The sequence below is a fragment of the Cricetulus griseus genome, assembly GCF_003668045.3.
Source record: "Cricetulus griseus strain 17A/GY chromosome 1 unlocalized genomic scaffold, alternate assembly CriGri-PICRH-1.0 chr1_1, whole genome shotgun sequence".
NCBI classification, from domain to species: Eukaryota; Metazoa; Chordata; class Mammalia; order Rodentia; family Cricetidae; genus Cricetulus; species Cricetulus griseus.
Genome location: NW_023276807.1, coordinates 123,045,005 through 123,072,447, shown reverse-complemented (window position 1 = coordinate 123,072,447; position 27,443 = coordinate 123,045,005). Strand labels below are relative to the sequence as shown.

Sequence of the window (27,443 nt, the reverse complement as noted above, 5' to 3'; positions counted from 1 at the left end):
AGAAAGACCTCCACCCTCTTACACTCTCTTTCCTGCTCTTCTCTGTCCACACTTTGCTCTTCTCTTTCCGGCTCTCTTTCCCTGTTTCCCACTTCCCTTGGGGCAGATAGGAATTTTCCTGTCTCCCTCTTCTCTTCTATCCTCTCTCTGTCTCTGTGTCTCTTTATCTCTTTTCTCTTTCTTTCCCACTTCCCTCTCCTTTCTGGTAAAACTTCTCATGTAAGCTCTGTCTGCATGGCATGATTGTCCCTCCACCTCAGTCACCCTTGACTGCCATGGAATCCACCAAGGTTCCTTCATCAACATTTATCCATAACAGATATGGTGGGAGAGTCCTACATCTTGATAGGCAGTCAACAGGATATAAACTATCTGACTGGCAATAGCTTGAGCATATGAGACCTCAAAGCCCATACTCATAGTAACACACTTCCTTCAATAAGACCATGCCAACCAACACTACAAGGCAAAACATTCCATTAGTGCCACTCCTTTTGGGTGCCAGTTTCTTTCAAACCACCATACATGCCTAGTTGTATAAGAGTGACACAAGCAGAATGAGAGTTACCAACTACTTTCTACTTATGTTTACAGACTAGTCTACAATATGAAATTCATATCATCACCATTATGGGATTATATATGTCATAGTCCCTAGTGAAGAGAATATTATAACTATTCTAATTGGATATGGGTCTGAGCTAGGTCCGTATCATATATGCTACAATTGTGTAGTTTGGTGTACTTGTAGTACTCTTAACAGTGGGAGTGTGGGAAGGGTATCTCTGACTCTTTTGCCTGTTATTGGGACTCTTTTCTCCCTATTTGGTTGCCTTTTCCTGCCTTTAGATAAGTGTTTTTGCCTAGTCTTATTGTAAGTTGTTATGCTGTGTTGATATCTCTGGGAGACCTGCTCTTTACTGAAGGGAAATGGAGGAGAAGTACTGGATCTGGGAGACAAGGCAACTGGGAGGACTAGGTGGAGGGGAAGCTGCAATTGGGATGTAATGTCTGAAAGAAGAATAAATTTTAAAAAGATATTTTTAAGGTTTCAATCAGATAGTGTACATGATAGAAAAGGTACAATTTAAGATGTGTTCATAACTTTTGTGGTTTCTGATCTTGAATTTTTATGGGAGTCCTGTGCATGTAAATATATGTCTCTGTATTTATATATGTTGTTGAACTTTTTCTATGGCTTTTTCTTCTGTTGGTTTGTTCATTTTGTTCTGTTCTGGATTGTTTGTTTGTGTCTATTTACAATAATAATAAAAATAAATGTTTCATCCTAATGAAAGAGAGAATGAAATGGTATGGATTTGCATGGGTGTTGAAGAGGGAAGGATCTGGGGGAAGGAAAAACCATAGTCAACATATTTTATTAAAATATATTTAGCATGGAGACCCTAGTCATAAAGCTGGGGAAACAGCATTGGACCAAATCAAGCCCTCTGAATGTGGGTGCCAGCTAGGAGACCAAGACAGTCTATGGGACCTCTAACAGTGGAGCCAGTCTTTATCCCTAGAGCACAAATGGACTTTGGGAGCCCATTTCCTATGGAAGGATACTATTGCACCGCAGATACAGCAAGGAGGGCCTGGGCCCTCCCCCAAATGATATGATGGACTTTGAAGGTCCCTGGTAGAGTGCCTCACTAGCCCTGGGAAGGACTTGGGGGGTAGGTTGGGGGGTGGGTTGGTGGGGAACATGGGAGGATGGGAGGGTGAGGGGATGGGGGGTGGATATGTAAACATGAGTAGTAATTAAAGAATTTAAATAAAAAATAAATAAAATCTATTTTCATAAAACAAGTAAATAAATAACTAAATAATGAAATAAACAAGGACAGTTTTAAATATAATTTCCTTGTAGAAAGCAGGGGAAGGCAGTCCTGGAGAGCTTGCTGACAGGGGAGGGGCACCCAAAACACTGTGGTCTAACCTCAGTACTATGAAAACAACTTTACAACTTAAACCTCCAGAAAGTATTTGTGCACAAGAAAAATCAAGATATATTTAGAATTCTACACTAAACATGACATCAGCATCCTTGAGGATCTTGGAGTATCATCTATGATGAGGTGAGGGATAACTACACATATGCACATGTATGTATTGCATATATGTGAAGGTAGGCTAATGTAGAGTTCAATGTGCCATGTAACAACATTTATTGTACTAATATTTCCATTGAGTTGTGGCAAACATGAATCAGATATATTATATCCAAGGATATTTGTCTTCAGGTGTTGTGTGATTTTTCTTGGGAGACAAAGAAATTTCAATTGACCTCATACAGAGCACCGATGTCATACAAAAATTTTAAAAAGCCCATTCATGTCTGATTTAGTGAATCTTAGAGATTATTGGGGTTGTCTCAAAAGTAGTCCATCACCAGAAAATCCTTCTTAGCACCCATGGAATGTCATAAAAGTTACTTCTCTTAAGTTTGGCTGATCAGAGAGACACATTTATGTCTGGTAATAGTTTGCTGATTTGAATTGTATCTCACCACTCTTGTAAGTTTCCTCTACTTCCTGACCTTTCAATTACTTCTTGAAACTTGTAAGCCTAATTTACTTACTAAAGCATATGACCCTCTTCCCTACAGGAGGACATGTTTCAATTAAAGGAAACACATCTACAGCATCTGGTGAAAATGAGGAATGTGCTATTGGATAGCTAAATGAGGATAGCTAAAGTCTATCCATCTAATTGCCCTTCACCTGAATTTGGATGAAACATTGCTATCTTCCTTCACAATAGAATTTTGAAGAGTGATCTCCAATTCCCAGGCATTGAAAGGCTTCTGGATGAGCTTAGGTTTCTGGATACCTCATCTGAATCCTGGAGCAGCTAAAGAAGAAATTCTACTTTCTTAAAGCCACCACACCACAAATAAATAAATAAATAAATAAATAAATAAATCTATGGATTTGCAAGGAAAGGCTAAGGGGAGAAATACAAAAAGAGGTATCTACTTGGTGCCTGGAATTTTCAGTTTCTAGGCATTTAAACATGTCAGAGAAGTCCACAAAACACTTTAAAAAATAAGACAAGACCCTATTGCTAAGCCACAATCAAACCTTCCTTCATTAAATGTGAAGATGAAAAATGATTGACTTTATTTGAAAATATTAAGCCTTAGAATCATTTTATACAGGGAAATATTGACTGTGTTCATATATGGCATACATAGATTTAAGGAAGAAAGCAAAACAATCTATATGTCAAAATACAAATTATCATGAGAATAGAAATACATTGGGAGACGTGTATAAAGAGAAGTCAGATTATATTGGAGAAAATTAGAGCATGTATGTGTAAGACCATAAGCACTGTAGGAGCAAGTCCTTTTTACTCATGTTGTCTGTTGTGGCAGGCAACATGACTATTTCATATCCATTAAAGCACAAAATAAATAATAAAAGTGTTACCCTTATGGACCTTAAAGGAAAGGCTGGGGTAGTTCACAAAACAAGGAATAGAAATTGACTGTATTGGAAATTTCTAGACCAGTTAAGCAGTGTAGCCATCATACAATGCAGAAAGAAGGGCACATGGAGAATAAAGGGTACTATGATAAGCTCCAGGAAAGAAGGCGAAGGGGAGAACCACGAGGGGAAGTTGAGAGAGAGGGAGAGTGAAGAACAAGGCCATCTGTGGCCTGAAAGCCAATCTGAAAGACTTTCAAGTTCATAGAAGCATCAAAAATGTACTATTCTAGCAAGAAATTTTTCTGGAATATGATGAGTGAAGGGGCACCAGTGAAGTAGGTGCCAATCATTGTCAGAAAATAAAATTCTAAGAATAAGCAAGCTTCAACATAGTAGGGAAGGTGGTTAGCATTTAAAGTTAGTGAGTGGATGGATATTCACAATTTATGTAACAAAGAAGAAATAGGAAAGGTTCACATATCCTTTGCAAATATACAAGCCTATACTGTGGGGCAATTCATAGGAATGTAAGATGGCTACATTCTACTCCTATTGTGAAATAGTTAACACACCACCGAAAAGCTAGGCATCCTAACAATATGCTAATTGCTAATAACACTGACAGTAATGTATCTGAGTACAACTTTCTCCTTCCAGGGAAGTGAGAGCATTGCTATAGGGACAACAATAAATTGAGAGCTATATTTATGAGTGGGAATGTGGTGTATATTTCAGTGAATGTGTGCTATCCACAATGGCATCTCTGCAGTTGTGCTTGCTATTTTAAGCCACAGGTGTAATGAGGAGTGGAGCAGTAATTAAATCACTGGAGTGTCACTCTCCTCTCTCTGCAGCATTGCTCTCAGGGCAGCCTAGCAAGAAAAGCCTGTACTGAAGGCACAGACTGTTAATGTTATTTTTCTTTCCGGATCATCTTTTGAAGTATCTAGGACTATCATATAAGTTACTTCATATTTCCTTGATAAATGAAACATATTAGAGTTATTATCGTGTTGAAAACTAGAGGAGGTAACAAGCCAGCCTAGCATTCTGATACTTAAAGTGGTGCCAGGAACAAGCAGCCTAGTTTTCATCACCAGAGATACTGTCATGGTGAGTTGATGAGAGACAGGCAGGTTGTCAATTTTAAATTAGGAATATGAATATGAGTATGTTCTTTTGTAAACCGTATCTAGCAGGTATACAAAAACCCCAACTGACAATTCCGTCAGATCCTTTAAGATGAGGGATAATCATATAGAAGGGAAATACAGCAATGTGAATGATTTTGTTAAAATAAATATGACAACAATCAGATTAAGTCAGCTTCAAAGAGAAAATGCCTATAGAAAAAAGCATGGGATTAATCATATTCATTTTAAAATTCATACACACACAAAACAACCATTTATTTTGAGAAAAGGTACTTTATGACATGAAAGGACATAAAAACAGTTGGTTATTTTCAGGGAATCATAAGACAGGCTTACTTCTTATTGTTATTTCTTATTTCTATCTCAATAACATAATGAGTATTTCTTCTTGCAGTCTGGTTTTGGATTTGGAAATCCTGTACTTGGCAGTTCTTAATGTACAAAAAACTCAGAGTTCTTAAACCCCTATGTGTATAATCTATTTTACAGGCAGCATACATTTTTCCACAGATACATAATTTCCACATGGATCCACTCACAAATACCTGTGCATATAAATGTCATGAAAAGTTTTTAAACATGTAAATTATGTTCTTTTTCACTATTTTTTAAACTCAGGAAGCTTGACCTGTGATATCAGTTATCTCTTTTCCAGCCCTCCTTTGCCTTTGTTTTTCTCATTTTTTTCCTTTTTATTAGAAGGGAGAACAGCACACAGCTGTCCTCTAGGCACTTTTTATTGTTGTTGTTTTGAAAAATCTCTTTTTCCTGCAGCGGAGGCAGTGCTTATTAATCTTTTCCCCCCTCTTGGTCTCAGTGGTTTTCTTTCTCTTCTGCTCTTCCCATTGGAAACCTGTAGGTGGTAAAAATTATTTCTTTCTTCCAGGTGTCTGTGTTCCATTGGGAATTAGCAAAAGTACTGGGTTTTATGCTGATCTCCCCCGTACAAAGGGGCAAAACTATATCAGTGAAACCAGGTTTTCTCTGATGCTTTCCACAATATATGTGGAAGCATTTTTCCAATTCTAGGTCAGTGGTGAGGTGCCCAGAAAACACTGGCAATAAAGAAACTTTGTGTTCTGCTTAATTATTCTGACTCACAAGAAAAAGCAGCTGTCGGGCTCCTTGTATGAAGGGTTTGAGTGTCATTCCTATGGTCCTATATGGATTTTCAGTTTCCCTGGCCTCCTTCTATTGTCTAAGAAGGGGCTTCTTTTCTTCGTTTCTTTTTCCTCTCTCTCTCTCTCTCTCTCTCCTCTTTCTCTCTCTCTCTACCTCTTTGTCTACCACAAAGACAACTCTGTCACTAGTGTGAGTGCGAAATGGACATCCCTGAGGCCAACAGGTTGGATCTCTTGATTTCCTTACCTAAATTTTGAAAGGTGATGCCTATGAAAAGAGAAAGTATATTATTTCTGTGAGCTGTGATTTCGGAAGGAGAGCAAGGAGGAGAGCACTGAGCAGGACAGAGGGTGATGTGAGTCCTAGCTCTTGTATTTACTGACTGAGGATGCGTGTTAAATCATTGTTGGGTTTTCAAATTCAGCTTTGTCATATTGATCATCGGAAACCAATGATTCTTACAGCCTCTGAAGTTTTCCTGCTGCCCTTGCATATAATGAGAACTCAGAACATGTATCATTGTTCCATAATCATCTATAGCAACTCCAGAATTTTGTACACTGTTAGGAACTCTAGAAATATCTTACTTTTGTCAGGGGTTTATATGTGATAGTTGACAAGTGTAGGAAGCCACAGGGATAGAAGACTGGACCAAGATCAGAGAGTTAGGGTTTGACTAAAATCTCAGTTCTTGTTTTACCTCATCAGTGATTTTTTATGGAGGATTTAAATACAATAATAGCTCATACACAGCTTTAAGCTATGTCAATCAACCAGTAAACATTAAACATTACATTATCAACCATTTCATCCTTACAAAATGACTATGCCAGTAATGATTTTTGTTATATTAAAATGAATTAATTATTAAAAAGTTAAAGACAATCCAAATAGCAAATTGGTCACATGGGCAATTAAGGATTTTTATCCAGGGATGTTGCACTCTATAATATATCAGTATGTATGACAATGTGGTAAAATGGGCAAAGACTTTTAAGTATTTACTTTGAAGCCAGCCACTTAGAGTCAAACAAACAATTTCTGAGCTGTCAATTTTTGACTAGTTGATTTCTAAACATTCTATTTATTCAAGACCTCGCTAATTTTCTTCTCTTAATTCATTATTACATACATTCATATATGTGTGAGTAATATATTGTACAGACATAAATATGGTCTCTAGAACCCTGAGAAATGTTCATCTGTATGAAATATTTAATAATGCCTTGTAAAAATAAACAAAGTAAATTAACTTGACATACTAAGGAGGGTACATGTTTAAGTTACAAATTTTATATAATCATTCTATCATTTTCTGTGATTCTGTCCATGGAACAGCTCTTAAGAGTTCATTAGGCACTATAAAGAAAAAAACTAATGCTTTCCATACTCTAACTTGCTTTTTCTTTTATCTGAATAAAAAGATCAGTGGATACATAGTCAAGCAGATTGACCCCTATTTTCTAGTCCATAATTAGACATGTATTAAAATAAAAAAAAACTCATGTCTACCTCAAAACTTGTTTCCCGTGACACATATAAACAATACACATGTTCCTGCTTCTGAGTATTTATTTCCATAGTTTATGTGCTTCATGCTGAATGACTCATTGTCATGATTTTGTGGAAACTTGGGATTAAAAGTACACAAAAGATGACTGGGTAAATGAAAACACAATCCAAGGACACAAGTCATGACCATCATGAATAAACAGTGTGGCAATAAGGTAATGGAAATGCAGAAAGGTTGAACCAGGTTTCATTTTTATCACTCAGAGTGCAACCAAGTAGTATCATTTTATGAATTCTGAGTATATTTTCTGGTTTTCCCAAGACAATGAATAAATGTTACTATAATTCAAAGCTCCTGAGATCAGTTACAGCACTATTCCTCCAAATACTGTATCTCAAGTGTGTCATGTCTTCAGCAATGGGACATTAAAAAGTGAACCACTATTATAGTAATAACTCATTAAATTGGACACATGATTATTTTTGTTAATTAATTAATTTTTCAACCCAATCACAGTTCCCCCTCCCTTCCTTCTTCTCTTCCCAGTCCTTCCCCCAAACCACCCATCCCTCCCTCATACACTCGTCCTCCTTTCACTTTAGAAAAAGACAGTCCTCTCAGGTATATCAGCCAGTCATGGTATATCAAGTTGCAGTAAAACTAGGCACTTCCTCTCCTATTAAGGCTGAATGAGGCAACTCAGCAGGAGGAAAGAGTACCTAAAGGAGACAACAGAGTTAGACAAATTCCATGTTCCCACTGTTAGGAGTCCCACAATAAGAGCAAGCTGCACAACTGTAACATATGTGAAGGGAGCATAGGGCAGTCCCTTGCAAGCTGTCTCATTGGCAGTTCAGTCTCTATGAGTACAGATGAGCCCAGGTTAGTTGTTTCTGTGGGTTTTCACTTGGTGTACTTGACCCCTCTGCTTCCCATAATCCTTCTGCACCCTCTTCCACAGGATTCCCCAAGCTCTGCCTAATGTTAGGTCTCTTCATCTGTTTTCATCAGTTGCTGGGTGAAGCTTCTCTGATGACAAATGGGCTAGGCAATATCTATGAGTATAGCAGAATATCATTAGGAATCATTTCATTTTTTCCATTCATGTTTGGTTCTATCCTTTGTCTCTGGTAACTCCAGCCTCTGGTTCCTGGCCCTCTAGGCAGTGTCAGTGATGAGCTCCCTCTCAAGTATGGGTCTCAAGCTGGACCAGTGAACCAATCATTGGTTGGCCACTCCCTTAATTTCTGCATCAACTTTAGGCCAGCTAATCTTATGGGCAGGGAAAATTATAAGTCAAAGGTTATGTGTCTGGCTTGGGTTCCCAATCACTACACTGGGACTCTTGCCTGGTTACAGGAGATGGCCAGTTTTTTGGTTTTTTTTGTTTGTTTGTTTTTTGTTTTTTTTTTTTTTATAGCACATTACTAGGAGTGTTAGCTAGGGTAACCCTCATGATTCTAGAGCATTTCCATTGCACTAGGTTTATAGTCCATCTATGAGATGCCCCCAATTCCAGTTGTCTTTCCCAGTACTCTCTTCCTACATGCTCCCTACACTTTTTCTTCCTGTTCCCATGCACATCCCCATATCCAGACCCCTCTAACCCACATCCACCTGTGATGTCTAATCTATTTCTCCTTCCCAGGAATATCCTTGCATTCCCCCTCAAGTCTTCCTTGTACTAAACCTCTCTGGCTCTGTGGACCTGAGCAGTATTTCCCTTTACTTCACAGCCAATAGCTACTTAAAGTAACTACATACCATGTTTGATTTATTTCTCAGTCTAGGTTACCTTGTTCAGGATGTTATTATTTTTAACAACGAAGTAATACACCATTGTGTAAAATGGATAAAATTTTCAGTTGAAGGGAATCTAGGTTATTTCCAGGTTCTGGTTATTACAAATAATGCTGCTGTGATCATACTTGAAGAAGTGTCTCTGTGATATGGTAGAGTGTCTGTTGGGTATATGCCTGGTTCTGGTATAGCTTGGTCTTGGGGTAGGTGTATGTTCAATTTTCTGAGAAACCACACTGATTTCCAAAGTGGTTGTACAAGGTGTTCTTTTGTTGGCAAGCAAAGAGAATAAATAGGATAAGGAATCTAAGCTGGGAAAAAAAAAAAAAAAAAAAAAAACTAGAGAAGAGAGGACACACCCAGGCAAAAGCCAGGCAGCCTCCAGACAGCTAGACATGAGAAGCAGTGAAAATAAGATATGCAGAGGGAAAGAAAAAAGTATAAAGCCCAAGACAAAGGTTATATGAAGAGAAACTGGTTAAAAGTTGAGTTAGCCAGAAATGAGCCTAAGGTAGGCCGAGCATTTATAACTAATAAGAAGTCTCCAGGGCATGATTTAGAAGCTGGTTGGTGGCCCAAAGGGAAAAGCCTGATACAGTTTCTCTTGTTTTGCAAAAGCCCTTTCAGTTTCATTTGCTTCCGACTATTAATTGTTGAACTTAGTGCCTCCCCTATTGGGGATCTGCCCCAAAAGATGTCTCCTGTGCCAGTGCATTCAAGAACATTCCGCACAGTCTCTTCCATCAGTTTTAGTGCACCTGGTTGTATGTTGACTTCCTTTATCCACCTGAACCTGAGCTCTGTGCAGAGAGATAGTTATGAATCCACCTGTACCCTTCCACATGCAGATGATTCTTTGATAATTGATATTAGTCCTTCTGACCTTCCACAGTGCATTGTCACTTCAAAGAAACAGGACAGAAAGGAAGGGGAGATGAAGGAAAAGAGAATAGAAGATGTTACAAGAGGGTTGTCAGGCTGGAAATACCCTCGAAAATTGGGGTTAAATGAGAAGAGTGTATCTTCCCAATGCTGGTAAGCTTACAGTTGCTGAAAAATGTGCTTATTTCATGTTCATTGCTCAGTCAAGGGAGTGTATCATGTGCTCCTAATAAGTCCCCTTGGGAGATTTTCTTTTAAAATTTAACTCCAGCTCCTATTGACTCTGTATTTCTCAGGATGGTGATGAACATCATGGACTTTGGAGTGAGGTAACCTCTTTCTCAGTGTTTTTAAAATTTAAATTAGAAACAAGCTTGTTTCACATGTCAATCCCAGATCGCTCTCCTGCCCCTCCTCCCTTGCCACCCACTAACACCCCCAGCCCCCACCCCATCCCGACTCCATTCCCCAGGGAGTTTAAGGCCCTCCACAAGGGATTTCCAAAGTCTGTCATATCATCCCAGGTAGGACCTGGGCCCTCCCCCAAGTGCAGGCTGAGAGAGCATCCATCCATTTGGAAGGGGCTCCCAAAGTCTATTCATGTGCCAGGGATAAATACTGATCTACTACCCAAGGACCCATAGATTGCAGAGGCCTCCTCACTGACATCCACGTTCAGGGGGTCTGGATCAGTCCCATGCTGGCTTCTCAGCCATTAGTCTGGGTCCATAGCTCCCCCTTGTTCAGGTCAGCTGGTTCTATGGGTTTCACCAGCCCAGTCTTGACACCTTTCCTCATCACTACTCTCTCTGCAACTGGGTTCTAGGAATTCAGTTCAGTGTTTACCTGTAGGTGTCTGCCTCTGCTTACATCAGCCATTGGATGAAGGCTCTAGGATGGCATATAAGGTAGTCATCAATCTCATTATCAAGGAAAGGCATTTAAGGTAGCCTCTCCACTATTGCTTAGATTGCCAATTGGTATCGTCCTTGTAGATCTCTGTACATTTCTCTAGTGCCAGACTTCTCTTTAAAACTATAATGGCTCCCTCTATTATGATATCTCTTATCTTGCTCTCCTCTATTCTTCCCCTGATTCAATCTCCCTGCACCCCAAAGTCCTCCTCTCCCCTCCTCTTCTCCCACCTCTCTTTCTCCAAGTTCTCTCTCCCCTCCTCCCCCATGCTCCCAATTTGCTCAAGAGATCCTGTCCCCTTCCCCTTCTCTGGGTAGCCAGTTTCATCGGCAGCCATTCTGGTCTTTTTCAGCATTTTGTTTCATTACTTTATGCTAGTGAATGATTGGCGTCACCTTGCTGGGTTTCCTTATCTGTTTATTACAGACAATAAGCTGATTTAACAGTTTTTTTTTTCTCTGTATTTCACCAACTGCATTCAACAACTCATTATTTTGCATGTCCATGAGAAATATGAGACAGATAAATGGACACTCTCTGTCCACAAATACATACTACAGAGGCCATCTAACACAGGGTTAAAGGAATGCATATGTAAAGCTGATGGCCATCATCTGTCACAGAGCAGACATTGACTGGGAGATACTGCTATTATGAGATTGATGGCTCCCTTTTCATCCTAGAGCCTTCATCCAGTAGCTGGTGGAAAGAGAAGCAGAGACCCACAGCTAAACACTACGACAAGTTCCAGGAATCGAGTTGCAGAATGGAAGGAGTTATGAGCAAAGGGGTCAAGACCATCCTGGGGAAACCCACAGAAACAGCTGATCTGAGCAAGGGTGAGCTCATGGACTCCAGACTAACAGCTTGGAAACAAGCATAGGATGGAACCAGGGCCACTGCACATGGGTGTGGGTGTCAGTTAGAAGGTCTGGGTAGTCTATGGGGCCCCTGGTAATGGAACAGTGTTTATACCTAGTGTAATAATGGACAGTGGGAGCCCATTCCTCACAGAGGGATACTCTTTCAGCCTAGACACATGGGGGAGGGCCTAGGCCCTGCCCCAAATGATGCCACAGACTTTGTTGATCCCCCACCGAAGGTCTCACCCTTTCTATGGAACAGAAGAGGGTTGGGATGGGGTTCAGTGGGGAGCACGGGAGAATGGGAGGGAGAGAGAACTGGGATTAATCTGTAAAATAAGTTTGTTTCTAATTTAAATAAAAAAGGAAAAAAGTATATCAAACCCTTTCAAAAAACAAATACAACATAAAGGAATGTAACATACCTTTGCATCATTAAACAAATGTTCCACGGCATAAATTAATGTAACACACCTTAAGCTAATAATCCACAACAAGAGATAGTGAACATAAGAAGGATTGTTCTTAGAAAACCCAGAAAATCGCCTGGCGTTGGTGGCGCACACCTTTAATCCCAGCACTCAGGGAGGCAGAGGCAGGCTGATCTCTGTGAGTTGCAGGCCAGCCTGGTATCCAGAGAGAGTGCCAGGATAGGCTCCAAAGCTACACAGAGAAACCCTGTCTCGAAAAACCAAAAAAAAAAAAAAAGAAAGAAAAAGAAAACCCAGAAAATCGACTAACCTGGGCTCATGGGGGCTCACAGAGATGAAACTAATGACCAGGGTTTTTGCATGGGATTGACCTAGGCCCTCTGCATGTATGTTACAGTTATGTAGCCTGGTCTTCTTGTGGGATTTATAGCAGTAGAAGCAGAGGCTGTCTATGACTCTTGCCAGGTTTGGAATCCTATTCCTCATGTTTGGTTGCCTTGTCTGTCCTCAATATGAGAACAGGGGCTTAGTCTTACTGCAACTTGATTTTTCACATTTTCTTGATATCCATGGGAATCCTGCCCTTTTCTGAAGAGAAAGAAAGAATAGATGAGGGGTGGTCAGAGGGCATGGAGGGACACTGGGAAGAGAGGAGGGAGGGGAATATGTGGCCATGATGTAGTGTGTGTGTGTGTGTGTGTGTGTGTGTGTGTGTGTGTGTGTGTGTGTGTGCTCGTGCTCGTGAAAACTCAAATACTTCCATTGTTGCATGAGGAAAAAAAATAAAAGAAAAGAAGACTTGTGCTTGAAGCAAGCCTTCAGAGCATCTGATTCTTAATGTCTGGTGCCAGATATAGCATTATTATTTTTAAGAAGTAGTCCAATTGGCTCTAAGGTAGATGATGAGAATGTACTTTGACTACTATTAGGCTTGATGCTTCAATCATGCAGACATGGGGAGGATTCAGGATCTGTTATGTTGAATCTCTACCTCTCCAAACTACTTTGATACCAATGTTCCTGAAAGGAGTTCTCTGTTTCACTGCCCCAAGTGGCCCATGTGATTTCTCCTGGACTCTCATGTTTTAATGACTAACTCTATGCCAATGACTCCCAACTCTCTGCTTAGACCATTCTTCCAAACTTTAGACTTCTACATTTAAGTACCTGTAAATCAATCCCTATTGGTGGTTTATGGGCCCCACAAGCTCAGTTCTTTATTATGTTTTCAGTCTCCATGGAGGCTATACCCTCCATAATGTGAATGTTCCATGGGAAGGAGTCCTAGCATAACTTTCCTCTCCTGTTAAGCACCCCCACCTCACAGAACCCAATTCTGGTGTTCTCACTTCCAGACTTTGCTCAAATTCATCTCCTTCTTTCCATTTCTTTATCATTGTCTAGCTTAGATTTCAGCTATTGGTCCATTGAATAACTTTGAAAGCTTTCTAATTTGTTCCCTTTTAATACAAACTCCTCATTCCTGAATTAATCCTCCTGGAAATTGCCAGGGAGTAACTACAAATACAAATCTGTCCCTTCTCTCATATAAAATTGTCTAAAGCTCATCACTGTACTACAGTTATGGCAAAAAAGTCCCTAGTGGAGGAAACCTAGCCTTATTCATCTATACCACTAGAGGCTTCCCACTCTGTCTTCTCTCAGCCCAGAACAGCTCATCTGTTTTGCTGTCCATTACAAGGTTGTCTTTTAGCTCCTCTCTTTTCTACACATTCCAAGTTTAACCTCTACTCTGAAGTATTATCATTTCTTTTTAATTTAAGAGGCAAATCTAAGTGCAAGCTGCTTAATCTCTCATACCTTATTATTTATACAGTTCCCATGAACTCCAAAACTAAGTTATGATAGAATTAAGATAAGATTCTTCTCAATAATATCTGTGTGAAGAAATATAATTTAATTATATTAGCTGTAAAAAATTAACATTTAATCCACAATCTTATTCACTATTAAATGCAGAAATAACTGTGTCTCTATTCTCAACTCACTATGAAAATTAGTGATGCAAGGAATACCAGTTCAGTTGAGTCTTTTCCCAGACAGAAGTACCGGGTAAGTTGTTTATGTTGTGATATTATTATTGTCATTTGGCTTAAGTCTTCTCATTGAATCTGCGGCTTCACGACTCTTCCTTATGGTATCAATCTACTCTTTCCCAGGTTCTTCTTTTACCTCCATCTTCCCCTATACTCCTCACTTCTTCTCATTGTCTCCTTTCTTTTGGATTTTCCTCTCACCCCATCTCTCTTTCCCCAAACTCTTGTATTCTCCTATCTGTTCTTTTCCTCTTCCATCTCTTACTAGTCATCAGTTTAATCCCTCACTAGTCCTCAATTCCATATCTCCATTTATCATTTAATTCTCACTTCTGTATTTAGCTGAGGCATTGCAAAGAAGGTGCTTAGTATTATATTCAATTTAATAACATAATTAATAAATTCAAATTTAAGCAAACTGAATTATAATGACTTTAAGGCTAAAATATATCAACTCTTCAGTATGGATAGTTGTAGGATTTAATAATGAGTAGATTTCAAAAAAATTCAATTTTTGTGGTGACTGAATCAAAAGAAACAGTACTGGTACCCACATGAATATAGTACATTCCAAGTTCACCTTTTTGTCTTTAGAGAAGATCACAGTACTTTCAGTCAAATATATAAAATTCATGATACATTTTGTTTTTATTTTTTATTATTTGAATTAGAAATAAGATTGTATTACATGTCAATCCCAGTTCCCTCTCCCTCCTCCGTTACCACCCCCTCAACTAAAACCCTACCTATCACATATCTTTTCTGCTCCCAAGGAGGGTGAGGCCATCCATAGGGAGTCATCAGAGTTTATCTGTGTCTTTGCTCAGGGAGTATCCCTCTATGGGATTGGGCTCCCAAAGTACACACTTATGCTAGTGATAAGTACTGAAATACTACAGGAGGTCCTATAGATTTCTGAGGTCTCCTCACTGAAACCCACGTTCTTGGGGTCTGGATAAGTCCCATGCTGGTATCCCAGCAATCAGTCTGGGGACCAAGAGCTCCCCGTTGTTCAGGTCAGCTGTTTCTGTGGGTTTCACTAGCCTGGTCTGTACCACTTTGCTCATCACTCATTCTTCTCTGCAACTGGATTCCAGTTCAGTTCAGTGATTAATCATGGGTGTCTGCTTCTACTTACACCAGCTGCTGGCTGAAGGCTATACGATGACATATGAGAGAGTCATCAATTTCATTATCAGGGGAGGGCATTTAAGGTAGCCTCTCCTCTGTTGCTTAGATAGTTGGTATCATCTTTGTAGCTCTCCAGACATTTCCCTAGTGCCTGATTACTCTATAAACCTAAAATGTCTCCCCCTATTATGGTATCTCCTTTCTTGTTTTCTTCTATTCTTCCCCTGACTCAAACTTTTTGCTCCCTCATGACTTCCTCACACCTCCTTTTCTGCCTTTCTCATTCTCTTAGCTCCCTCCCCCCTCCTCCCTTGTTCCCAAATTAGTCAGGAGATCTTGTCCCTTTCCCCTTCTCTGGAGGACCATGTATGTCTCACTTAGGGTCGTCCTTGTTTATGAGCTTCTCTGGAAGTGTGGATTGTAGGCTGGTAATCCTTTACTCTATCTAAAATCCACATATGAGAGAGTACATACCACGTTTGTCTTTTTGTGATTGGGTTACCTCGCTCAGAATGGTTTCTTCTAGTTCCATCAATTTTCCTGCAAATTTCAAGATTCCAGTGATTTTTTTTTTCTGCTGAGTAGTACTCCATTGTGTAAACGTACCACATTATCTCTATCCATTCTTCAGTTGAGGGGCATCTAGGATGCTTCCAGGTTCTGGCTATTACAAATAGTGCTGCTATGAACATCTTTTAACAGATGTCCTTGGTGTATGAATGTGCTCCTTTTGGGTATACACCTAAGAGTGGGATTGTTGGATCTTGTGGTAGACTGATTCCCATTTTCCTGAGCAGTCGCCAAACTGATTTCCAAAGTGGCTATACAAGTTGGCACGCCCACCAGCAGCAGAGGAGTGTTCCCCTTTCTCCACATCCTCTCCAGCATAAACTGCCATTGGTGTTTTTGATTTTAGCCATTCTAACAAGAGCAAGATGGTATCTCAGAGTTGTTTTGATTTGCATTTCCCTGATGGCTAAGGATGTTGAACAGTTTCTTATGTGCCTTTCAGGTATTTTAGATTCCTCTATTGAGAATTGTATGTTTAGTCCTATACCCCAATTTTAATTGGATTATTTGGTGTTATGGAGACTTCCTTCTTGAATTCTTTATATATTTGGAGATCAGCCATCTGTCAGATGTGGGTTTGGTGAATATATTTTTCCAGTCAGTCAGGTGCCATTTTGTCTTACTGACTGTGTCCTTAGCCTTACAGAAGGTTCTCAGTTTCAGGAGGTCCCATTTATTAATTGTTGATCTCAGTGTCTGTGCTACAGGTTCCTATTCAGGAAGCAGTCTCCTGTTTCAATTAATTCAAGGGTATTTCCCACTTTGTCTTCTAATAGGTTCAGTGTGGCTGGATTCATGTTTAGGTCTTTGATCCATTTGGACTTAAGTTTTGTGCATGGTGATAGACATGGGTCTATCTGCAGTCTTCTACATTCCAGCATCCAGTTAGCCAGCACCATTTGTTGAAGATGCTTTCCTTATTCAATTGTATAAATTTAGCTTCTTTGTCAAAAAGCAAGTGTTCGTAAGTGTGTGGGTTAATATCAGGGCTTTCAACTCTATTCCATTAGTCTATCTGCCTATTTTTTGTGCCATTAGCTGTTTTCAGGAATATAACTCTGTAATAGAGCTTGAAGTCAGAGATGATGATGCTTCCAGAAGTTCTCTTATTGTACAGGGATGTTTTGGCTATCCTGGGACTTTTGTTTTTCCATATAAAGTTGAGAGTTGTTCTTTCAAGTTCTGTGAAGAATTCTTTTGGGATTTTGATGGGGATTGCATTGAATCTGTAGATTGCATTTTGCAAGATTTCCATTTTTATTATGTTGATCCTACCTATCCAAGAAAATGGGAGATCCTTCTTTAATTTCTTTCTTTAAAGACTTAAAATTTTTGATACATATCTTTCACTTTTCTGGTTTGCTTTACCTCAGGGTATTTTATGTTGTTTGTGGCAATTGTAAAGGGTGATGTTTCTCTGATTTCTTTCTCCAGGAATGTATCATGTGTATATAATAGGGCTACAGATTTTTTTGAGTTAATCTTGTGTCCTGCCACTTTGCTGAAGGTGTTTATCATCTGTAGGAGTTCCCTGGTAGAGTTTTTCAGGTCACTTTATGTAGACTATCATATCATCTGCAAATAGTGAAAGTTTGACTTCATCCTTTCTGATTTGTATCCCCTTGATCTCCTTTTGTTGTCTTATTGCTCTAGCAAGAACTTCAGGGACAATATTGAAGAGGTATTGAGAGAGTGGACAGCCTTGTCTTGTCCCCAATTTTAGAGAAATTGCATTGAGTTTCCCTCCAGTTAATTTGATGTTGGCTGTTGGCTTGCTGTATATTGCTTTTATTATGTTAATGTATATTCCTGTTATCCCTGATCTCTCCAAGACCTTAATCATGAAAGGGTGTTGGATTTTTTCAAGCTTTTTCAGCAGCTAGTGAGATGATCATGTTTTTTTTTTTTTCCTCAGTCTGTTTATATGGTGGATTACATTGACAGATTTTCATATATTGAACTATCCTTGCATTTCTGGAATGAAGCCTACTTGATCATGGTGGATGATTTCTCTGATATGTTCTTAGATTTGATTTGCCAGCTTTTTGTTGAGTATTTTTGCATCAATGTTCATGAAGGATATTGGTCTGTAGTTCTCTTTCTTAGTTGTGTCTTTATGTTGCTTGGGTATCAAGGTTATTGAAGCGTCGAATAAAGAGTTTGGCAATGACCCTTCTGCTTCTATTGTGTGGAATACCTTGAGGAGAATTAGTGTTAGTGCTTCCTTGAATTTCTGGTAGAATTCTGCACTGAAGTCATCTGGCCCTGGGGTTTATTTGGGTGGGAGAATTTTGATGGCTACTTCTACTTCATTAGCGGTTATAGGTCTATTTAAGTTGTTTATCTGTTCTTGACTTAATTTTGGTAAGTGAAATCTGTCCAGAAAATTGTCCATTTCCTTTAGATTTTTGAATTTTGAGGAATACAGGTTTTTGAAGTATGACCTGATGATTCTCTGAATTTCTTCTGTGTCTGTTATTAAGTCCCCCTTTTCATTTCTGATTTTATTAATTTGCATGTTCACTATCTGCCGTTTGATAAGTTTGGTAAAGGTTTGTCTATTTTTTGATCTTCTCAAAGAACCAATTGTTTGTTTCAATGATTCTTTTATTGGTCTCCTATTTTCCACTTTATTGATTGCAGCCTTCAACTTGATTATTTCCTGGAATCTATTTCTCTGGTGTATATTGCCTTCTTTGTGTTCTAGAGCTTTCAGTTGTGCTGTTAATTCTCTAGTGGGATTATTCTTCTGTTTCTTCATGTGGGCACTTAGCGCTATGAACATTCCTCTTAGCACTGCTTTCAAAGTGTCCCATAAGTTTGGGTATGTTGTGTCTGTTTTCTCATTGACTTTTAGGAAATCTTTGATTTCTTTCTTTATTTCCTTCTGGACGCAGAAATGGTGCAATTGGATTTTACTTAATTTCCATGAGTTTGTAGGTTTTCTGCAATTTGGGTTGTTGTTGAATTCTAATTTTAAATCATGGAGATCTGATAAGAAACAGGGGTTATTTTAATTTTTTTTTTTACCTGTTTAGGTTTGCTATGTTGCCAAGTATGTGGTTGACTTTAGAGAATGTTCCATGTGGCTCTGAGAAGAAGGTATATTCCTTTGTATTTGGATGGAATGTTATATGGATGTCTGTTAAGCCAAATTGGGCCATAACTTCTATTAGTTCCTTTGTTTCTTTGTTAAGTTTCTGTCTGGTGTTCCTGTCCAGTGTTGAAAGTGGGTTGTTGAGGTCTCCCACTATAAGTGTGTGCAGTTTTATGTGGATTTGAGTTTTATTAATGTTTCTTTTATGAACATGATGCCTTTGTATTTGAGGCATAAATGTTCAGAAATGAGACTTCATCCTGATGGATTTCTCCTGTGATGAGTAGGAAGTGACCTCCTTCATCTCTTTTGATTGATTTTAGCTTAAAATCCAATTTGTTGGATAGTAGGATTGCTACCCCCAGTTTTTTCTTGGGTCCATTTGATTGGAAAATCTTTTTCCAACCTTTAATTCTTAGGCACCTTCTGTCTTTGAAGTTGAGGTGTGTTTCTTGTATACAGCAGAAGGATGGATTCTGTCTTCTTATCCATTCTGCTAACCTGTGTCATTTTATGGGAGAGTTCAGACCATTAATATTGAGGGATATTAATGACCATTGATTTTTCATTCTTGTTTGTCTTGGATTTGGTGGTGGTGATGAAATTGTGTGTGGGTTTCCATTCCTTTTTTTTGTTTTGTTTTTGCTGTTGGTAAAGTGGGACTATCTATTGCCTATATTTTTCTGGATGTAGTTAAATTCCTTGGGTTGCAGTTTTCCTTCCAGAACTTTCTGTAGGGGTGGATTGGTTGATATGTTTTGTTTGAATCTGGTTTTGTCATGGAATATCTTGTTTTCTACATCTGTATTGATTGAAAGCTTTGTTGGGTATAGTAGTCTGGGCTGGCATCTGTGGTCTCTTAGTGTAGATAGAATATCTATCCAGGACCTTCTGGCTTTCAGAGTTTCCATGGAAAAGTCAGGTGTAATTCTGATAGGTTTGCCTTTATGTGTTACTTGACCTTTTTCCTTTGCTGCTCTTAATATTTTCTCTTTATCCTATATGTTTGGTGTTTTGATTATTATGTGGTAAGGAGACCTCTTTTTGGTCCAGTCTACTTTGTGTTCTGTAGACTTCTTGTACTTTCATTTTATGTCTTTCTTTAGGTTGGGAAAGTTTTCTTCTATGATTTTTGTTGAATATATTTCTGCGCCTTTGAATTGGATTTCTTCACCTTCTTCTATAACTATTATCCTTAGGTTTGGTCTTTTCATGGTATCCCATATTTTCTGGATAATTTTTGTTAGGGATTTGATGGACTTAAGATTTTCTTTGGTTGATGAATCTATTTCTCCTAGTGTATCTTCAACTCCTGAGATTCTGTCTTCCATCTTTTGTATTCTGTTGGTTATGTTTGCATCTGTAGTTCCTGATCATTCATCCAGCTTTTCTATTTCCAGCATTCCCTCAGATTGTGCTTTCTTTATTGACTCTATTTCAGTTTTTAGGTCTTGAAGCATTTCCTTGAAAGATTTGTTGATATCTTGTATTTTTTGGTTTGTTTTTTTCTTCTATTTCTTTAAGGGATTTTCTCATATCCTCTTTGAGGCCCTCTATGATTTTCATGAAGATGTTTTTAAGGTCATTCTCTTCTGCTTCATCTGCATTGTTATGTTCTAGTCTTGCTGGTGTATGGTCCATAGTCTCCAGTGTTGTCATATTGGTTTTTCTCTTGTCGAATGTGCTTTTATATTGTCTTCTTCCCATTCTTTCTTCCATTGGGTATAGTAGGATCTTTTCTCTCCTGGTGGATATGGACCAATGTTCCCTTCTGGTAGATGCAAACAGTTCCAATACTCTGATGTCTGTCCTCATCTCCTGTACAGAGGCAGGACTCTTACTGGGGCCTTGGCAGTCTCTGGGTGCGCTGGATCATGCCGGACAAGTCCTGATTCCATGATACTTTTATAAGATAAAAACCTATGTATACATCCTCTGGACAAAAAAAAAAGAAAAAAGAAAAAGAAAAAGAAAAAAAAGAGGCATTTCATCTGAGCAAACCAATAAACTATAGATTTTACATCATTACTGAATCTCAATTATTGCTCCTATGCCCTCTACATTCATTGCCTTATTCTATCATTGCTAGTCAAATACACTCAAAATTCTTTCTCACAATTCTTGCAAAGTGGTATACATAGATTTGAAAAATATACTACATATATTTCCAGATATTTTATAGCTAAGTCAGTCAATTTCTTGACATGTAAGTGCTATGAATACAAACTTCCAAACAAATAAAACAGCACAAAAATTCTTATTTTGCATTTTACACATTAATTTAAAATTCACAACTTAAATACTTCTATCAATGTTGTAAATTTATACAGCTCTAATGAATATCTATAGTATTGTTAAAACTCTCACTGTATTATGTATATCCATAACACAAAAAAGGAAAGCCAGATTTAATTACTTTATCAATATTCCCATGAAAGGAGTATTTTTGTTCCTGTTAATAATCTATTTTAGTTTTTCCAAAGAATTTGAAGCTTGCCCAATCTTTCTGTTGTTGTTGGCTATTGAGTACAGTCTATGACAGAAAGGAATTTTCTGTACAGATAAAGTAGACCTTCTCAAAGGATAAACATCACATGTCACTAGATCTTGAGCATCAATAACTTAATCCCAATCCTGTTGTTTGCTGGAAATCACTTGCTGATTCATACATCCTCTGCTTCCATTCTGCTAACAACCCCTCAGTAAACACTTAATGCATCTTCATTACTCTTAAAATAGAAAATTTCATCATGGAAATATTTGAAAACCTACTAAAAGTCTCCTTATTGTGTATATGCTACAGAAAATGTTGTAGCAGAATCATGAGCACACTGTAAGATACACTAAAAATAATTATTTGAAGACAGATCTAGATGCAGTTGCAAGAAAATTACAACCCTAGGGTTAGATGAATCTCTTAAAAAATGTGTTCCAGGGTCAGGGCTGAGTGAAGGCACTTTCTACAAGGCATAAATAACTGGATTTAATTCTCTGGACTCACCTCCTGGAAGTGGAGAGTAGTCAGCAGCATTTCTTCTGACATATACAAATATACTGTGGCAGACATGAGACCCCTTTTCTTCACCATATACAAAATAATGAAATAAAATGTAAAACTAATAAAATAGTTCATTGTTTTATCCAAATTATGTAGAATGAGTGAATCAGCCTATCAAGCTCTGCAACACCCTCAAGTTCATTAATTCACTGCATTTGTCAATTTTTCATGGCTACAATGCAATAGCAACGGCTGGACAACTTTTCAAGAAAACACACTCCATTTGGTTTATGGATTTGAGGCTGAAAATCCAAAAAGCATGACACTGTCTCTGCTAAAGACCCCAGGACAGATATCATCCTGGTGGAAATGGAGGAGGCAATTGGCAGCAAAAGAATCCCAAACCAGGATGAATCTGACATTTCCATCACAGAAACTCAGTTTTGCAGCTCGTGTCTAGAGAATCACAAGAATAACACTCCTCTCTCAGAAGGTGAGATTCCCATAGAGCAAATAGCTGCACTGTCCTTCTTGTAAAACTTCCATCACCTCTCAGCAAATACCACACTGAAGACAAAGCAAGCAACATGGAATCTTTTTGGAGGCACCCAGTTGTGATTCATGCCACTCAAGCATATTTAGCACATGTTAGAGAAAAAGATACTTGCTTTTATAATGAGCTCAATTAAGTCCACTGATATACTTTATACTTCAATCGAAAAGTTCAGTTAGGTCATTCTTTGGAGGGCTAGAAATATACCCAGTGTTTCACACAAAGTAGCAATTATATGCTAGGAATTTGAATAATCCATTTACTTAAATAATTTTAGACCTTAACTTTGAATAATTTTAGAGTTTCTTTTCTTAAAGCACTGCTCATACTTAAAAAGGAAAGGAAAATTATAGGTTCTAATGGCTAGTCAATGACAAGGTCAGGGCCTGCTCAACTTGATATCTTTAGGTTTGGAACAAGTTCTTTGAATTCATACTCTATGAAAGAGAACTTAAGAAGTTTTTGTCTTCAGTTTTTTTTTAATGTAGATACAGATGAACCTATATCTTCAAATATATACATAACTTTCATATTACATATCATGTTATAAGTATCTAATGCACTCAAATGCAATTTTTCAATCATATTTTTAATGATTTTTTCATACTGATTCTTTATGAAATAAAAACTTTGCTACAGTTTTTTATAGCTAATAGAAGATTTAAATAACTCTTCTTGAACCACATAGAGAACAGTGGAAATGTTTTAATAAACTTAAAAGCATTAGTCTCCTGGCATAATGTCAAACCTCAAGGAGAGATTACTAATACATGGACTTGTCATAGCACCCTGTCCTCTTTTCATTTTAATGATTTGTTATTTAAAGAAAACTGTCACTAATTATTTGCTTCTCATTTTAGGAAAGCTATGAGGTGACAGCTTTCAGTTCCTGAAAAGTTTTCTTATGCAAAATATTTAATTTTCGCTGCCTCCAAAAACAGCAATCTATCAATCCATTATTCTAAGTTATTTATATAAAATAACAGTTTTAAAAGGAGAAAATGAGTCCTGATCTGTATCATGCATGATTTCTTGCTATCACTGCAGATACATATATATGTAGACCTGTGTCTGGAAACATGGAATGACTTTTCTTGCAAAATTCAGAAAGAAAGCTGGTAGGTTTAAAATTTTGCATTTTGCAACATTGTTTATGTTACACTACTGTTGGTTGTATAAACTAATGATTTTGGGAGAAGGATTTTCACCTTCCATTTCAATGGTCATCACAAGGTGGTTCAAAACAGAGGAAGCTTTGAAAATAAAGAATATCATTTGTGGAAGATTTAAGATGGGCTTCAAGTTCAAGTGTCTGAAATTCCACCATAAAGCATGAGATAGGGACAGCACAATTTTATTTCACAGTAATGACCATGACTTTCCAGATAAACACAGAGCAAATTTGATAAGAAAATGGAGTGTTGGATGTAATTCTCAATTATGCATTGATTTCTTTGCCAAGATTGTTATGGGATGGAGGGAGCCTCTCATGTAATATGTATCCCACAACTAAAAATCTATTGTGCTTTGCAAATGGTCTCTAAGTCATTTGTAGTGGACAATATACAGGGAGTCAAAGAATGATGGCCTAGAAACTGAAATTCTTCTCAGCTACTGATAGAACAAAATGAAATCCAGAAATTGATATGCTACCTCTTTAATAATGGAAAAACTTTGACATGGTTTTCCACTGAAGCTAAAATCTATGGACCTCATTTAGTTATGAATTATGTTCCATTTAACCATAGCCTATGCCCTCTGGGATGTATTGGATGTAGTTTAAATATCAGTGGAATACTATGTGGATCTATTATTTCAATTTCCATGAAAGTTTTGCTGATTTTTCCAAGGAGTATATTTCAATTTATAGATAGGATAGCTATAAAATGTAACAGAAAGTATGTGTTTTTATTTATTTTAGTATAACTTTTATGACCTTGTGATATTGTATATTAAAATGGGTTTGTTTATAATATTCACTTTTAATGTATGAAACTCAAGATCTTCTTAATTCTCCTGGGAGCTAGGAAGAGCAGAGGATTAATATTACAGTTTTTCAGATAATAAAGACATAAGAGTTCCTAACTGTCTGAAAATTAATTTTGAGTTAAGGTCTCATTCTAGACGAGGCTACCATGACACTAACTCATTGTGTAGCCAAAATTGGCCTTGAATCACTGCAATCTTACCTCAGCCTCCCCAGTGATAGTGCTAAATGCTTGAGTACCATGCAAGGCTCTATGATTTTTGATAATTGTATTCCATGATTAAAAAAAAAAAACGGACCTTTTCACCATTTTACCTTCAAATGTACACAAAATCAGTGTTTCAAATACACTTCCCCACTTTGTAAATGCCAGGTACCCATCCCCTGTGAAAGATTTCCATTTGCCCTTTCTCTGTAGCTCCTAAAATTACTTTTTTTCAGTCTTTTTCTATTACTGAGATTGTTAATAATGAACTTTTTGATTCTCTCTGCCATGCTCAATTTAAATTGGGTTCTTTATCATATTGCAGCTTAAAAACAAATTTATGAATTATTACTATTAATGGTCTTTCAGATTTAATGGTTAATACACAATCACCTTTATATATTTAATTTTGATGTGTTGACATTAATGATGTGCAATTGCCTGATATGCCTTCATGCCGAGAAGTGTCACTGTCCTTCTGTAGAGAGATTTTGAGCCATCTTTTATCTTTCAACATTTAGCTGATCTAAGTATTCCAGCATCTTGTGTTTTTCTTTATTTATCTATCCTCCCACATGAATATCATCTATTAATGTCTCCCTTTTGTTAAAACTCCTCTCTTTAAAATTTCCAAGTCAAGCTTAGACTTCCACACCTCAACTATTGTTCTATCTTACCCAATAAACTTTAAGAATAAGATTAAAACTAGCTTCCAGTCTTATGTTTATATAAGTACTTTTTAAATAATATGAGTTCAAGAAAAATTTAGAAAAAATCTATTTTAGCATACATTTATAATGTTAAATTTATGAATAAGAAAATTGAATCCCAGAGAAGTAATTTGCCTCTCCCATGTCATAGCATTAAATCCAAGGCAAGAATTTCTAAATTCTGGACCCAAGCTGTCACTATTTTCAGTGTACCCAGTTATCTTATGTGGTCATTGTTTGCACTATCTTAGAACATTGGCAAATTCTTACCACTGACCATGATAAAAGCAAAATTTGTACTTCAGTTTAGTAATGCACTCTGGAGTACATTGCAAGTACATATGTGTATGCATATATTTTTACCATATGTAATACATGCACACATAGTGAAATATATTGTATCTTCAAATTAGATAACTTTTTGTATTTACCAGCATCATCCACTCTCTTCTCAAATATAATTAAACAAAACAGTCCAAGATGTTTTTATTTATAAGGATCATAGAAATGCTGGAAAGCGCAATTAAAATGAATTGACAATGGCCTTTTGGAGATTATTTTTTAAAGTAACTTATTTTTTTTACTTTATTCTTTGAACTTATAACTGTTTCATTTTTCCTTGTCCAGTCCTTCTTCATACATGTATATAATTCATCCTGATTACTCTCATACCTCAGACTCCCTTTTATCATGTCACCACTTTCTGTTGGTTACTACCACAGGCTTTGAGCTACCATTCCACTAGCATATCTTGCAGGGTGAAATCCATTGTATATCATAGGGTTGTGGCTGGATTGTTGTTTAAATTTCTCCTTTAGTAGCAAGTAGAACATTTTCAAGCTAGTTCCTGGGGTTAAGTCCCTATGTAGTCACCAGTTGGACTTCTCCATGTTCAATGGGTAATGTGAGTATCGTCTTCAGCAATGAGACCATACTGCCAGTTTGTGGAAAGCAACCTGTAATGTTAGCAACAGCATGGGTTGTTTGGAAGTTCCCATTGGACCACTTTGACCAAAATCTCAATTAGATATAACCTAGTCCCAATACAGGAAGCTTCATTTGGTGACAAGAGATGGCCTGTTGGAACTCTTTCTTCCCCATTATTTGGCAAATTCACTTAGATCACCTTCTTATATGTATACATTTTAGAAAGCATCTATTGTATTCAGTTTCTATACTACGCCTTAAAGGTCACCTAACTTTAGCTATCTCTCCTTATATTCCCTTCCTAATTCCCTTCTTCTCTTCTCCTCTCCTCTTGATCCTCCTACACACTGAAAATACACAATGGAAAAAATAGCAGCATCTTCAACAAATGGTGCTGGTCAAATTTGACAGTTGTATGTAGAAAAATCCAAATAGTTCCATACTTTTTTCCATGCACACAATTAACCTAAATGGATCAAAGACCTTAACATTAAACCAGATACAGTGAACCTGATATAAGAGAAAGTGGGGAATAACCTTGAACTCACTGGCACAGGAAAAGCCATTCTGAACAGATCATCATAAGCATAGGCATTAAAATTAACAATTATAAAATGGTAGCTCACTATACTGAAACACTTCTGTAAGGCAAAGGATACCATAATTCAGAAAAAAAAATGTGGCAGCCTACCAAATGGGAAATTATTTTTACACATCAATTAGTAGGCTACTATTCAAATATAGAAATAACTCAAAATTTAAATATCAAGAAAGCAAATAACCCAATTTTAAAAATGGAGTAGAAAGCTAAACAGTGAATTCTAGTAAGAGAAAACTTAAATGAATGAGAAACAAATAAATGGTCAGTATCTTTAAGCCATCATAACCACTTTGAGATGTCATCTGACACTTGTCAGAGTAACTTTGGTCAATAAATTTGCTTAAGTAAGTAAAACAAGTTACAGCTCATGCTGGCAAGGAAGTAGAGTTAAAGGAATACCTTGCTATCTGTTAGTTGAGCTGCATCCTCATATAGGCACTATGGTAATCAGTGTTGTGGCTCTTAGGGAAGACAGGAACCTACCTACACC

The 27,443-nt window shown here is 37.5% G+C and overlaps 1 long non-coding RNA gene across 1 annotated transcript; it reads left to right on the top strand.

The window, feature by feature from the left end:
• The first annotated feature begins 1,811 nt into the window (after positions 1–1,811).
• LOC113832263 lies at positions 1,812–3,118 on the top strand. Its single transcript, XR_003479463.2, has 2 exons — positions 1,812–2,081; positions 2,612–3,118. It is a non-coding gene; the product is annotated as an uncharacterized LOC113832263 (long non-coding RNA).
• The last annotated feature ends 24,325 nt before the right edge of the window (positions 3,119–27,443 follow it).